This window comes from Lissotriton helveticus, chromosome 5_1 (genome assembly GCF_964261635.1).
Source record: "Lissotriton helveticus chromosome 5_1, aLisHel1.1, whole genome shotgun sequence".
In the NCBI taxonomy this organism is placed as follows: Eukaryota; Metazoa; Chordata; class Amphibia; order Caudata; family Salamandridae; genus Lissotriton; species Lissotriton helveticus.
In genome coordinates, this window is record NC_136065.1 from 845,973,471 (window position 1) to 845,990,084 (window position 16,614).

General features: G+C 46.1%; 1 long non-coding RNA gene across 1 annotated transcript in view; it reads right to left on the reverse strand.

Moving 5' to 3' along the window:
- Positions 1-13,314, reverse strand: part of LOC144753412 (uncharacterized) — a 56,756-nt gene extending 43,442 nt beyond the window's left edge. Inside the window, exon 1 of the long non-coding RNA XR_013594347.1 lies at positions 12,496-13,314. This is a non-coding gene — a long non-coding RNA (uncharacterized LOC144753412). The remainder of the gene's footprint in view (positions 1-12,495) is intronic.
- Positions 13,315-16,614: the final 3,300 nt, after the last annotated feature.

Below are 16,614 nucleotides of genomic sequence, written 5' to 3' on the forward strand. Positions count from 1 at the left end.
TGTCGGCGGCCTGGTTGGGGTTCGCTGAGCTGGCGGGAGGGTGCTGGCTCAGGGAAGCGGCGAGCCAGTCTGCTGTGATCTTGTTCCAGTTTCTTCGAGCAACCTGTTGCTGGTGGTGGTGGGTCGTGGATCTTCTGAAGGTGAAGTGGACGCAGCTGTGGTCCGTCCAGTGGAGTCCGGTGGCGTGGCTGAAGACGATGTCCTTGCTGGATGAGAAGACAGCGTTGAGTGTGTGTCCGGCGAGGTGGGTGGGGGTGGTCACCAGTTGCTTGAGTCCGAGGTTGGCGAGGTTGTCAAGCAGGGTGGTGGTGTTGCGGTCGTTGTTGTTCTCCAGGTGGAAGTTGATGTCCCCCAGGAGGATGTAGTCAGCGGAGGGGAGGGCGTGCGGGCAGATGAAGTCGGCGATGTCTTCGCAGAATTGTGTACGTGGTCCCGGGGGTCGGTAGATGAGGGTGCCTCTGAGGGTGGTTTTGGGGTCCGTGTGGATCTGGAAGTGCAGGTGTTTGGCGGTTTTCAGGGTGTCGTCGGTGTTGGTCGTGATGCGGATGGTGTCCCTGTGGATGATGACGATGCCTCCTCCAGTCTGGTTGCCGCGGTCTCTTCGGGTGATCTTGTAGCCCTCTGGGATGGCGATGGCGATGTCGGGTGCTGAGGAGTCGTTCATCCAGGTTTCCGTGAGGAAGGCGACGTCAGGAGCCGTGGTGTCGAGGAGGTTCCAGAGTTCGATGGTGTGTCTGTGGACGGAGCGGGTGTTGAGTAGGATGCACTTGAGGTGGTTGCTGCTGGTGTTCAGCTTGGCGGGCGCTGGTGCAGGGCAGGTCCGGTTGCAGGAGAACTTGCAGGCGTGGCAGCTGAAGGGTCCGTGGGTTCGTCTCGGGGTGGCTTGGTGGCATCCCGGGATTCGGCCGGTGTTGAGTGCGTTGAGGGTGGCGGCGTCGTACATCCGGCGAGGGGGCTTGCATCTTCGGGGGCCAGGGGTTCTGGCACTGGGCGCGGTCCAGGCGCGGACGGGCGCAGACGGGCTTACCTTTGGCGCGCCTTCGGCGCACAATCGGCGCGCCCGCTGCGCGTTACCGCTGCGCGTGCGCACGGTCGCCATTTATGGCGAAGTGCAGGGAGGGAGGGGCAGCTGGGAGGCGGGTAGTTCATTTAACTGAATGCAGTCAATGAGTGTCAGGGGACTGACTATTAACCTCCTCAGAGCCACTTCCCTATCCCACTCCAGGGACACCAGATCCATAGTGTGGACAAAGTCCTGCCCATGTGCCTTGATCACTCTGCATAACTATCCTGGCAGATGCTGCTCTGGGGAAACCAGACCTTCCACCACCAAGATCTGGCTGGCACATATATCCCTCAGAGCAGTGACACTGGCCCCAGGTACAGTGGTCTGGTGAAAGTGATCACTCCCACCCTCTGGAATCACCAGCTTACCCTCTGGGTTCACCTTTCAACCAAGGGACACAACAGCATACTCTACTCCCTGTTCCTTGAGATTACCTCCTGCACAAGCCCACATTGGCTACTCCTATGTGGTTCCCACCAGTAGATGGTTTCTTGGTACAGGCAGCATCTCCTTGCCTGTGCCCTAACAGGAAACAGTCAAAGCACTTGGGCTTGAAAAAAGGAGAGCCGGCCCTCCACCTATCAGAACCTCCCATTTAGTCTCGGAAAGGAGATACTTTCTAATTACACTATTTTGTGGTCCATTTTGGAGTTTGTCTGTTTCGCCCTGGACCTCCCATTCACTCTCCTGAGGGAAGCCTGAACCACCCTTTTTTGGGGCTCACTGCCAGGTAAGCTTCTTGTACACCCTTGTGCTGAGCCAGATGTCCATTTCTTTTTTAAGCTCTCTGGGTACAGTAAGCTTGGAATCAACCAGGTGTTGGTGCAGCTCTGGAAAACAATTACTGAACATCTGCTCTTCAAGAAACAATTGTACAGCTCATCATAATTTCTCAATTTTCTGTCCTTCACTATCCAGCGACTTACTAGAATATGCTACAAAGTCCACACAGGTATGGTTAGACAGTTTCTAATTTCTCTAAACTTTAACATGTACTTTTCTGGGGTACTACCATACTACCCGACCAGGACTTCTTTTATTTTATAAACCTTTTTATTGGATTTAGGTTATATTACATCCAGTTCCCCTTTCCCAGGGCAAGTAGGGTATCCTACTGAATTGGGCATATGTTTCCACAAACTAGCCCCCCCCCAATCCTCCTCAGTGCGTTGTGCTTGTCTAAGGCCACCTCATATGCTTCAAACCATTTAGAGATATTAACACCCACCACCTAGCTGCTAGGCACCAGGGGCCAGATGTACAGCCCTTGTAAATTGCACCTCGCAATTTGTGCTCGTTTGAGAGTCGCAAATTGCGAGTCGCAATTTACAATGTACTACAGTGTCAGAGACACTGATTGTAGTTCCCAATGGGGTCGCAAAATGCGAGGCTCGTGAATATTAATAAGCCACTCGCAATTTGCGACCCAATTGGGAATGGCTGGTCCTCCCAGAGAAGGTGTCCTGATGGGCTCAGCCGACCACCATGTCAGGGACCGCTTTTCAATAAAGCAGTTTTTTTTTTTTTTAATACAACACGTTTTCCATAAAGGAAAACGGGATGCATTTTTAAAAAAAGAATGAAATGTTTTTGTTTAACTTTTTAAGGGCGGGCAGTGGTCCCTGGGACCACTGCCAGCCCCTAAAAAATATTTTCCCCTACATTTGCAAAGGGGAAGGGGTCCCCTGGTGACCCCTTTCCTTTTGCAAGTGCAATACCACCCTCTTGAAGAGGGTGGTAACTTGCGAGTGTTTTGCAACCGCAATTGTGGTCGCAAAACATTCATACATGGCTTTGGGTTCGCTATTAGGAAGGGAGCACCCCTTCCTAAGACCGACTCGCAATTCCTAAATAGCGAGTTGCAAATAAATTGCGACTTGTATTTAGAAATTGTACATGGCCCTGTGACATTTTGTATGCGCAAACGGGTCGCAAACCTGTTTGCGCATGCAAATAGGTTCTTACATCTGGCCCCAGGTCTTTGAGTATGTGGACCCATTTACTGCCATAGGCACTTCATTGTCACTGCCATCCTTATCACTGGTGTATGTGGCCTGTCTTGCTTTCAAGTCCAGTTCTTTTTGACTCACTTGATGAGCCACCAAGCTTATTTCTCCCCCAAGACCAAATCTGCTACTGCCTTCTTTTCCTCAGCAGCCAGCCTTTTCTCCTCCAAGGCTTCCTCAGCCTCAGCTCTTTTCTCTTCCACAGCCAATTTTAGTTTGGCCAGCTGCAGCTTCCATTTCCTCTCAGCCTACCCGTCCTCCAAATCCAGTGGGGTCAGGCTGGGGTGGCCCACGTCCACAGATAATGCAGGGGACTTGGCTCCTGTGCGCAGGCTTTCCTCCTCCACTTGCCACAGCCCAGGGCCCTTAGCCAACCAATCTTCTTCATCTTCCTCATCCTCCTCATTCATCTCTTGATTTCCAGGGTCATTACCCTTCTTCTGTTTTGTTGCAAATTGCATCCTCCAGACCTCCTCAAAGGCTCTATGGGCTGTTTGAAAGCCCACTTTTTGATCCGCTTGCTCAAGGTTGGCCCTCTTTTTTTGCAGAGCTTCCTCAATTTCGCCATTTTGAGGCTTTCAATATTGCTGAGTTCCAGCTCCATGTAAGTAAAATGTCACAGGTGCAAAAGTGTGAGAGGAATGGAATTTGAGAACAAAATCTCAGAAAATGAGACCAAATAAAAATAGCGGAGAATTTTAAAAACTCAATTCTGATGTCAGATTATTTAGGAATTTTTGGTATTACACAATCACTAAGAAGCATTGTAAAAACAAAAGTACTGTATCCCACTATTGAAACACAATGTAAGAAACTGAGATTTTAGTGAGGGGAGTGAAAACCCACCTCAAATAATAAACACAATCCTTGCAGTGTGAAGCTCAAAAGTGACTAAATAAAACCATGCTTAACCCTCTGGTAACTTGGCGCAAAACATTCACTCAGAGGTTCACGAAAACACAACATGCACAGGTTAGGGAAACAAGCTCAGCGCGGAGTATACTACTTGTAACTAAGCAGCTTCCACCACTACAGAAACAGCACAGACAGCAAAAGCTGCTCTCAGATTTTCTTCGTTGTTCCTTAAGATGAGCCATCAACAAACAGGTCATAATCAGAAATGGGCAGTGGCTCATCGACAATGTCAGGACGAGGTTTGGTATGTAGCTCAGTGACATCATGACAGTTATGGAATTCACTTTCCTTCCCCGCTTAATTTAGAATAGGTAACAAGGTAGCAGGGTTTAACACAGAACAGCATTTCAATGTGACGGTATTAGCCGTCAGAATTATCTGCTAATATTTGGTCAACCGATTGTCACATGCGGCGTCTTTGTTCTGGTTAACAAAATGTTCTCTCTAAATGGGTAACATATACGGTTAGGGGATGACCTATCACGATGCTCTTGCACCGTTCAGTACCAACATCTGTTGCAGCAATGGATTTGAGACATCCGGGCAATGCTGAACACTACAGGATCCAAGGTAGCAGAGAAATAGGCAACGGGTCTTCAGGCACTTCCATGCAACTATGTGAGAACAGACCTTAACGACAATGAATGTAACATTAAGTTCACTTTTATATTTAGCATGAGTAGGATTACCTTCCTGGATGTGGAACTATATATCAGGGATAATAAGATTCACTGGGTATTCACACGACCGATATACACGCCAAGATGGTGCTTGTGGATGGAGGAGACATAGCTTACTGTCTCCATGTTTACAAGTAGTGATACATGGGAGGTATTCAAATGCGGGTTTGGTTTGGATCGTGTCTCGTACTCGAGGACACGGTTGGCACTATATAGGCAGACAACCCGATTGTAAACAGTAAGCAGTAAGCATTTGAATGTGGAAGTATGTGATTCACGAAAACGGTCTTGGTTACATTGGGAGTTTCTACTTTTAGGCACGTGGGGTTACTTCCAATGAGAGGACGTCTACAGGGGACTTCCCTTTCATGACAGAATAGCATAAAAGCTTTGTTGTTATCAGGCATTCCCCAGGCCGGAGCGCGGCACAGGCTCTCTATCAGCTCCAGGAAGTGAGCAAGCAATTGTTTTCCCATGGCACAGGATCCGATGCATCCTTGTGTGTCAGTGTCTGCAAGGGTTTGGCTAACAGAGAAAAGTGTGGGATCCATTGTTGAAAGTAGCCACCATTCCCAGAAACATCCTGACCTCCTTTTAAGTGTGTGGTGGATTCATTTGCATGATTGCCAACACTTGTTCAGGTGACATCTTCCTCTTGACTCTCTTGATTCAATGTCCCAAGTACTGTACCTCATTCAGACAGTACGGAAGCTTACTCTGGACACTTTATGCCCATTTTTGGGCAGGTGGTTCAGCAATGCAATGGTATCATCTTTGCAAGCCTCTCTTGTATTCGATGCGATCAAGAGAAAAACAATATATTGGACCACGACTGAGTTGTGAGGCACGATTAGGGACTCTAGTTTCTTCTTCAAGATCCTGTTAAAGGTGGATAGACTTTCAGTATACCCTTGTTGGATACGACATCATGTTAAAACATGGTTTCCCAGCCAGAAAGCAAATATAAAAAATTGTCTCTCCTAATGTGGTGGGATTGAGAAAAAGCCCGGGCAGAGATCGATAACTGTAAACCACACAGCTTCACATTGAATTTGGAACAGTATTACTGATGGATAGTGTCTCAAACTGTGTAGGCCTAGGTTTCATTTCAAACTTCAATCCTCTCAACTGGTTTGGTAACTTAAGTTTGAAAATGCTATAGCGTGAAAATGCCAATGCTTCCTCTTTCTCAGTGATCTTGTGCCAATTTTGAAGCGCAATAATAGTATTGAGTCCTACATTTGTAGCCATATAACGAACTGTTGTGTCTTTCGGTGGAGCTTCTTCATCCACCCTTGTGACAACACCCTCATCCCCACAAATCTCTCAGAGCCCTAAAACATTGCAGCATGGTTTTCCTGTTTAATACTCAACAATCCCAGTTCAATTTAAATCAGATAATGTGACAATACAACCTCAAACACCCCAGATATAATAAACAATCACCAACCAACCCCAGATCTGTGCTACACCAACCACCCTATCCCAGTGCGGCACAATCTGACACCTTCGTCCCTCGCAGCAGCTCACCCTGCTTCACAACTTCTACATACTCATTCACTCACACAATCATCTTATATCTGTAATTTTCTGCCTTTCTAAAAGGAAAAAAATGAACACCCTCACACAGAGGTACACACTTGCTGCGAAACCTCGATCAACGGGGATTCACCAGAATCTGTACAGTTTACGCGCTGCCCATAAAAGGTCCACTACATGATTCACAACCGTCCCATTCACACAAAGTTCTCTGTCTTAGGTGAAGCTGCCGACGACGTCTCACGACAACCCCTCAACTCCTCAGTCAGAATATCACTATCTCAGTGTCTTCTATACCTTTAAATATTGCGAGATCTTAGGCCACTTCGGGCCCGATAACCATAAATCAACACCCTGGATCACGTCGGTCCCAACAACCACATTTACTCAATTCTTGTGACAACTCAGCAAGACATTGCACAATCAAACCATCACTGCAGTCTAACACAATCCACACATACCCTGTTAATATTCACTTCATCGTTCGCCACCGCTCTCGCCACGCGTCGCTGAACTCCGTCCTCTCCGATTTGCCATCATTAGGGCTCTACCTGGGGACTTTTAGGTCAGGGTTCTAGACTATTCTAGAGTCGGGTTCTAGTTTCTCCCCTCACTTCATGTGCTAACCATCTGACTCTGCTACCAGCTGAAGGAGCCTGGGCCCACTTGCTCAGTTCAGTCGAATGTCAGTCCTCCAATATTTATTTTTAGCAGCATGAATCCGTAGAGGTAAGAAAAAGTCATGAGGCACTTAAAATACAGTGTAACACAAAGGGCTGCACGAGAATCCAAATCGACAACCGGTTGAAGGTTAGTCAGTTTTATTACAAATTCAAAAATTGTTGGACATACACAATTCTTAACATGAGACTGTAGAAGTACAAGGGAAATAGAAGGAAGCCAAACCTCCTAAAAAGCTTAACCCGATGGAGCATGAAAATTTAAAAGAACAATAAGTTCAATGAAGATTATGCATAAAATGAGAAAACAAACGTTCAGGTTTCCTTGCTTCAGCACTTCTTCTGTATAGAGCATTTCATTCTAACTATCCCTACTCTAATATATATATATATATATATATATATGCAATCCTCATCACACGCCTGCAGGGTAAACATAATATAAATGAGAATGTTGTACACAAATTATAAAGCAGTAATCCCAATACTTTCTTTCTTTTATTTTTATCTTTTGCTTGTTATTTTATAAGGTTCTTAGCCAGCCAACGCGTGTTTTGTCGCCACACTGGGAATTGTCCCACGACTTTTTCAAGGCTAAGTAAACAAAATAAGAGAATAAACAGGCCTTTGTGACACTATACAGAAACGGATGTACATCATGCCACTTAGAAAATCGCACCATGACTCAGTATGCCTCAAATCACAGATTAGAGACACGTGATCATACATGCACAGTGTGGACTCATCGTACCCAATTGATAATGAAAATAGATATAAACCGGTGGGAAGAGAAGGTATTATAATCCGGATGTTACCAGGGGACCCAAAAGATCCCCAGCTCTTATGTGGTGAAAAACAATGTGCGTGAATATAGCGGCTATGTGATGCAAAACACACCGCATATCAGTGATATGCGTGAAAGCAGCCAAGAATAAGATAGAAAAGTGCAATATACACCAATCATTTTCAAGAAGACCATACTACATAAAACATCGCTAAGTACCTCAAGTGTCTTTGGTTGAATTCTAAGTTAAAAGAAATGAGAGCAATAGTAATCAGAAAAATCACGACCATCATAGGTCTACTGTTATCCATTAAAATAAGCACCCAATATCTAATCCCGGTAACATCTACTTCTCATATGGTGATAATTCCATCCCACATGTGTATAGGACGATATCTACAGTTCGTGTTGAGTATCCCAAAATTCGAAATTGATAAGGATTCTAATTTGATGGGAACCGTCTGGATTCTGAAACCAAATAAATATATCAAATGTATCTAATCTTCTTAATATAGACCAAAGTACAATCAATCCACACATCCTCCAATTATATCTTACTTACACCAAGTAATGGTGTAACTTGGTCCCCCAAACCATATAGTACATTCTAAAAGTATATTACAATAACATTCATGTGTGTTAAGAGCACACACTTTCAATGCCTTAATTTAAAGAATCGAATCCCAAATCTCACCATCAAACCAATTAATGGGGTAAATCAGTCCCCCAAGCTGTATACTACATTCTACCTTTATGTTGCCGTATTATTCATATGTTTTAAAAGCACACACTTGCATAAACCTGTATCCAATAATATATAACTCCTAAATATCATCGCCCAAGTGGGTGGTATTATTATTATTATTATCATTGCTTATAAAGCGCAGCTGACACCCTACGGGTACCCTGGCGCTGTGATACAAATTTCTAGCTGATTGTGGATACTGTGCCCCTTACCAGAAGAAGATTAACAAGATGTCAAAGAGCATACTTGAGGATAGAGCCAGGTTTTTATCCTCTTTCTAAACTGCAGGTTGTCGTCTATTTGTCTGATATCGGGTGGAAGTTTATTCCAGACTTGTGAGGCTACCGTACTTAAGGCTCTGCCTCCTGATTTGACTTTCCTGACTCTGGGCACCTTCACCAGATTGGCCGATGAGGAGCGAAGCATTCGGGGAGGGACATACCATATGAGCTTCTCCTGCAAAGATTTTGGTCCATGACCGTGCAAGGCCTTGAACACTATACACAGTGCCGTGAATTGTATCCTCTGCGAGACTGGAAGCCAGTGCAACTCTGAGAGTGCCTAGGAGGCTGAGGAGAGGCGTGGTTTCAGTAGTGTTAGCTTGGCCGCCATGGTCTGTATTCTCTGTAATCTCTCGATCCGATACTGTGGTGATTACAGTAACAGAGCATTACAGTAGTCCTGTCTACTGAGGATAGTGCTTCGGACTATCAGTGTTCTGGTCTGTTTGGAGAACGTCAGGAAGATTTTCTGAAATGCTCTAATCAAAGTAAAGCAGCTTCCAACTGTTTTGTTAACATGTCAGTCATTGGTCTTAGTAACAAGCGTAGGCTCACAGACCTCAAACAACAGCAACACATTTCTCCCGCTTACCAAAGCGAAAGTAAACAGACAAGTTAGTTTCCCCGTAGACTTCCTCTCGTTGGAAGTAGCCCCACATGCCTAAAAGTAGAAACTCCCAATGTAACCAAGACCGTTTTCGTGAATCAATAGTTAACAGTGCTATCACATACTTCCACATTCAAATCCTTTCTGTTTACAATCGGGTCGTCTGCCTATATAGTGCCAACCGTGTCCTCGAATATGAGACGCGATCCAAACCAACACTGCATTTGAATACCTCCCGTGTATCACTGCTTGTAAACATGGAGAAAGGACAGTAAACTATGTCTCCTCCATCCACGAGCACCATCTTGGAGTGTATATCGATTGTGTGAATACCCAGTGGATCTTATTATCCCTGATATATAGTTTCACATCCAGGAAGGTAATCCTACTCGTACTAAATTCAAAAGTGAACTTAATATTACATTCATTGTCATTAAGGTATCTAAAACAAGGGTATATATACATTACCTAAAATCCACAAGAATCTCCCCTTTCCACCCGGTAGACCAATCAAATCTGGCAATGATGGGCCGACTGAGAGAATATTGGAGTACATGGACATTTTCCTGAAACCTATGGTGAGCAATCTTCCTTCTTTTATCCGTGACACTAAGCAGATCTTAGGGACCTTAACGGACTTGAATTGGTAGGAGAACATGATAGTGTTTTATTGTAAATATATGTGTGATGTTTCCTGAGTGGTGCCAGTATACCTAGTAATATACCACTGACCTATCACTACTCTAACTCTAAAATGGCATCCCTAACAGTGGCTGCTCCTCCTCTAAGGCTGAGGAGCGTCGCCCCACTGCTTTCGGCAGTGGAAGTAAAGGAAAAATAAAATGATAATAACAACCAGTTATCATTTTATGTGTTCCTGCTGCGGCTTGGTGGGCAGGGTGGGTCTGTTCTGCTCCTGGAGCACTGGAGGAGTAGTGACACACTCCTAAGTGTGCACTGATTGTTTGGCCGGCCCTCTTGGGCCGGCAAAACAGTCATGCACACTTTGCATGTTCTCCATGCAGGCTGCATTACAGCCTGCATGAAGAAAATGCCCAGGTCCCCATTTCCTGGCTGAGCCCTGAACCACGGCGCTCAGACCAATCACAGAGGGCCCTGGGTGCTTATCAATCATGCGATTCATCAGGGGAGCCTGAGAGTGCTTCTTGGTTCCTGCAGGATGGAGGGACAACAACGAGGGACAACAAGGAGCAGTGAGGAGGTAAGGTAATTTTTTTTCCTTTACTTTACCCCCTTACCCCTCGTCGCCCCACCCTCCATCCTACCACCCCGATCCATGCCAGCAGCCACTGATCCCAAAGTTAGGGTATAAGCAAAGGATGATAAAGAGAAAAGGTGTCAGCTGGTAAAGCCTTCCTAAGTAGTCACTTTGTAATAGGATGGGTCTGGGGCATGAAGCCAGAAGCAAAGGAAAAAAAGCACATTAGCACGCAGGTGCTCTCTGTCAGGAGGACATGCAGGAATGGGGTGTCTATCCATCTCTACAAAGCATCATATACTCAAAGTAGTATTCAGCAGATGTCCCCTAATGCTTTTCTCCTCATAGACTTTACAATAGGCTCAGCCACGAACTTTTCTATGACATCGACTTCCCTCGCGATCTTCTAAACACACGCCCATCTGTAGCAGCTCGTCCTCACTCATGTGAAAACATCTCCTTCCACACCGTATCTCCTACAACCAAGTTAACTGTAACTACTTCATTCCGTTACCTTGTTTAAAGGAACAATACCCCTACTCTTCCCTAGTAGACGTTGTCCACCTGCAATGCAAACATGAGATAAAAAGCATTCTACGAGACTCACATGAGAAATTGAACTTTACTTTCAGAAATGAAGACACTCCAAATACATTACAATTCAGGCCTATGACTCAAGCTAAATTAATAAATTCACCATACTGTGTAGGTTAGGAATTACATCAACCGTGAACATTCGATTGGAGCAACTCTCTTAACTACATTAATTCACATCTTGCATCTACATCATTAGCCTAAGAAACATTTATCACAATATAATATATCACTAAATCATATTTACTTAACCAATCAGGCCTAGAAGACGAGTCCCATTGATTCAGTGGTCAATACACGTTCTGAGCATTAATTACTGAGCCTTGCATTAGATTGCATTAACTTTCATAGGAACATGTCAATGGGTTGACATTTCTTCTAACATCTAATTGTTTGATAACATTAAATAATATGTGAGTGCACTCTGCAAATGGTTACACTGCACTCTAAAAGAATACCACCCGTAGGGTACGAATCTTCCACTCCATCACCCTGAAGTCATGGTCGGAGTGCATGCTCCTCTGAGCCATACATGGGACATTGCAGTCCCATAATTCAGGCTTGCTTACTTTACTTGAAAACTCCTTTCAGTTCAGACTGTTTCCCTAGGCCTCACTTAATATGAAATGCTAATGTACTTTGGTCCTAATTACAAGTTAGGCGGTTAATTCCGTCTGGTGCCTAAAACGGATTTATGAGGTTGGTTTTATCAGAAGCATTAAATTTAGGGTGACCAGGGGTCCCGGATTTGCCCGGACGGTCACGGTTTTTCGGCAGCTGTCCTGGCAGATTTTAGAAAATTTAGCTCATGTCCCAGTTCTTAGAGAGGGTCGACTGAAAACAGTGGGAGATGCTTTTTTATGTTGTACAAAACAGGGGTCGTTTTCAGTTGTTTCAAGAAAGCAATTTAATTACCAGGCAAGCTACTGGGTTTAAAACATTGCATGTTATGTATGTTCTAACTGCCTGTTCTGAAATTCTCAGCTGAAGAGCGCTGTCATTCTGTGTGCTCACTTGAAGTAAAATTGTAGTCCTTCTTCTATTTTTGTGAAATGTCCCGGTTTTTGGCTTTAAAATTCTGGTCACCCTAATTCAATTACCCAACTGTTGTAATCCTTACTTGGTACGCCCCCTGTCTCCTTACCCTTGGTACGTGCCAGCCTGGCATGCACGAAGATTCCACAGCTGACTCCAGCTGACTAGAACTTGTGATGGTGTGTAGACGCAATAAAGAAGACTTAAAATACTACAGTGTGCGTCTCTACTTTGCAACACTGGCTACGGACAACCGTGTGGGGACGGTCCACCATCACACCCAATACGTACTCCAGAACAGCCTGTAATTATTTAATTCGAAAACATGCGATAATTCTACTCACCGCCTTGAAGAACTGCTGAGCTGCAATTGAAGCTGTCGCAGAAAGGCGAAAGACTCCTATTAAGGAATATCCACTGCACCTGAGAAGCGACGCTTTGTCCATTGGCAAATTAAAATCGAGTCTCAGCCAACGTGTGGGGAAGCTGTTAACCTCGTCAGAACTGCACAGCGGTCCAAGCTTGCCAAGGACCAACGGAGACTCCCGCTGTCAACCAGAGCCTCAAATTGCATGTGGTGCCGAGGCTTGGCCCACTGATAACCAGCAGGTCAGTGAGAGTAGCGAGAGGTGAGCGATTTCCCTCATAAGTTTGAGCAGGGAGGATTGTGTGTGTAGCGATGGAGACGGTGCTGGAGCCGTTGCAGGGAGCCTCTCTCAGTGTGCACACCTACGTGGGCTGAGTCCCCCGGAGTTTGGCCTCGGCTGGCCCTGTAGCGAGTGTGTTCCGGAGAGGATTGGCGGCAGTTATCATAGGGAAGGCCCCAGATCAGTCTGCTGCTTCCGCGTCTGCGTGCCACAGAGTGAGGCGGAGCAGCAAGCGCCTCTGTGAGGAGAATTAACCCCTTGCCTCCTGTTTTTGAGCACCACCGTGAGAAAGTTAAACAGCGAGTATGTCAGGTTATTAACCATTTGCCTCCCGCTCCTGAGCACTGCTGCTAGGACGTTACACCGCGAGCGTCGTTCTGTAAGGACATGAACCCTTTGCTTCCTGCTCCTTAGGGCCGCCATTAGGATTATATCAACGAGCGATTTCTTTGAGGAGCTCAACCCCTTGTCCCTGCTCCTGAGTACCGCTTTCGGGGAAGTGCATCAGCGAGTGATTCTGTGGGGAGGATTAACCTTTGGCCCGTATTACTTCCTCCGCTCGCTATCAATTACTAAGTAGTCACCGCATTTCATCACGCCTGTCGCCTCTTGTCACGCTGACTGGCACAGCTGGACTTCCTGACTCTGTGGTTAGTACACATAGTCAGTTAACAGTTTTCACTATCTTGGTGGGCACACTTTTCCACGGGGGGAAGGGGCGTCTATCCACATATAGGGGTCGATTCCGAATCGTACCCCGCAACGTCCCCCGTACGTACGACGAAGTACGATTTGTACCAGGACCTGGACTCCGTATGAATCGTACAGAGGCCGTACGAATCAAATCCCCGTACGATTCTCCCTCGGAACCCACTGTACGCGACATCTGTACGCGACATCTGTACGGTTCGCGGCTGGTTTTTCCGACCCAGCAAGTACGATTTGAATCGGGTACGCACCGTACGACCCTTTTTCTACTGGAGCTGAAAACAGCTGTAAAAGCAGGGTTCGTTCCGAAACAGGTACGGAACGGCCCCCCGGGTACGGTGCATACACCCCATGATCGCAGGGGTATGGTGCGTACCCCTGCGATCATGGGGTGTACGCACCGTACCCCGCAATCGCAGGGTGTACGCCCCGTACCCCATGTTCGCTGGGTGTACGGTGCGTACACCCTGCAATCACGGGGTACGGTGCGTACACCCCATGATCGCAGGGGTACGCATCGTACCCCTGCGATCATGGGGTGTATGCACTGTACGGTGTGTATGTGAATGTGTGCTTTTCCGTACGAATCGCCCTTACCTGACGTGGACCGTACGAATCGCGTCCTCATCCCCCGGTCCGGATCGTACTCATCGGTTCGTACGGCATGTTCACGATTCGTACGGAGACGGCTCCGGAAAAGAGTCGTACGGACGATTTTTTTCCCGAATCGGGATCAACCCCTTAGTATTTTCAACGCTAGGGGTCCACTAGGCTTTCCACATTTGATATGGCAAGTACAAACATGTCACAACCACCCCTTTCTTAAACGAGGTGGGGGAACCACAGCTACCGTGGATGCAATGGTTTGGGCTACTGAGTCCTATCTTATAACTATAGGAGGAGAAGAAAATTTCAGCATTGCGGAAGCTACATACTTTACTTTATAACCAGGGAATCGAAGGGTGTAAAACGTACTACAGTAAGCAGAGGAGGACAGTGATGATGATGAAAATGTGTACCAAGCGGCAGTCAATAGATATATAATATATACATATATACATAATATAATCCACATTTGTAAAGCGCAAACAATCACCCGTAAGGGTCTATAGGCGCTGGGGGCCATCAGGAAGATTAAGCAAGCTATTGCCCAGAATCACATTGTGCTGGGCTAATCTGCCGCTGGTGCCAGGGATCGAACCATGATCCCCAGATTCCAGCGTCAGTCGCCCTGGCTGCGGCGCCACACCTCTCCCATAGACTGGAAAAGCATTTTGGTAAAACTATAAATGTAGTGTTGGAAAGACACAAAGGAAGGCACAAATTCTTTTCTAGGGCACAGGGAAAGAATGAAAAAGTTAAAACGTATATTGCCGCCCTTAAAGGTCTAAATAATACAAGCAAATTTGAGACCCTGCAAGACTCCCTCATTAGAGATCAGTTGGTAAGGTGCACAAACAACACCAAGATACAAGAGAGGCTATTAGTGACTAATCCTGACCTCAATCAAGCTATAGACATAGTGGTAGGGATTGAGCACACTGCCGATTGCATGGCAGCGATGAAAGGGGACCTAGATAAAAATGCAGATGTTATTGCCATAAGTAAACGGGAAGTAAATAAAGAAGTCAAGAACAAGGGTCCCAGTGTTTTCCCTACTAGCACCAAACTCAAATGTTACAGGTGTGGTAGCCCCACACATCTAGCTAACTTTACAGGGTGTTAAGCAAGATCCTTTACCTGCCACAAGTATGGAAGAAGAGGTCACTTGACCAGGATGTGTAAAGATCACCAACCCAAATCCATATTGGCCATAGAACAAGAACCTCCACAAGATAAAAAAATAGTTTTCCAACTTAAAGACAACGAAAAGTCTAATGATTTTCCGTCTTGTACTATCACCTTGGACAAAAGAAAGGTGACGGCCTTTGCGGATTCATGCTCACCCTATACACTTGTGGAAGCTGAGCCATTAACTAAATTGTTTCCTGCATGTCAACAGGGTATGCAATCCCCAGACATACATACGGGGGGTTATAACGGGGACCCCATACCACTACTAGGCATGACAACCATGAACATAGGATTCAAAGGGAGGAGTACAGTGGGCAAAGTCTACATTACACAGAAGGGGTCCAACTTGTTAGGGTGGCAACACGAGAGGGAACTGGGCATCAAACTAGATCCCAATAGCCCTGACCAAGTCCTTCTAGTAGACCCGTCAATGGGGGGAACAGAGGTTTCCAATGAATTTCCTGAGGTCTTCACGGACAAACTGGTTCTTCTGAGGAACTATCAACACTCTATCAAACTTAAAGCTAAGGCTAAACCAGTAGCCCACGGGGTTAGGCCCATACCACACATGATGCAAACACCCCTCAAAGCAGAATTAGACAAACTTCTGTCTCGAGGAGTCATTGAGCCCATAGAAAGCTTGCAGTGGTTGGCCCCCATTGTCCTTACGACTAAGGCGTCCAGCAAAGAAATCAGGTTATGGGTGGACCTGAGGGACCTAAACAGGAACATATGGGTGGATAGGCATCCCTTGCCACACATTCACGAGGTCCTCACCCTAATCAAGGACGCGAGCTGTTTCAGTGTGCTAGACCTCTCCTCTGCCTGCCACCAGGTAGAGCTACACCCCAACTCACGGCACTTAATCTCTTTCATAACCCCGCTGGGAGCGTTCCAGCACAAGCGCATGCCCTACAGATTGGCCTCAGCAGCGGCCGCCTTCCAAAGGATCATGCAACATGTACTAAAGGACATTCCTTGTACCATGTGCTTCCAGGATGACATCCTCATTTACGGAAGAGATCTGGAGGAACACAATAACATTTTGACGGTAGTACATGCAAAACTAAAAGAGGCCGGTTTGACCTTAAAAAGAGACAAGTGTCGCATTGGGGTAGGGTTTGTTGAGTATCTAGGCCACACCATATACCAAGATGGAAACAAACCAAAGATTGACCTTGTAGAAGCCATTAAAGGAACTGCTGCTCAGGGGTGTGTGGAAGACTTAAAGTCGTTCTTGGAGTTGGCAGAATACTATGCTAAGTTCGTCAGAAATTATGCTTGCATTGTTGAACCATTAAAGGCTTTACTTAA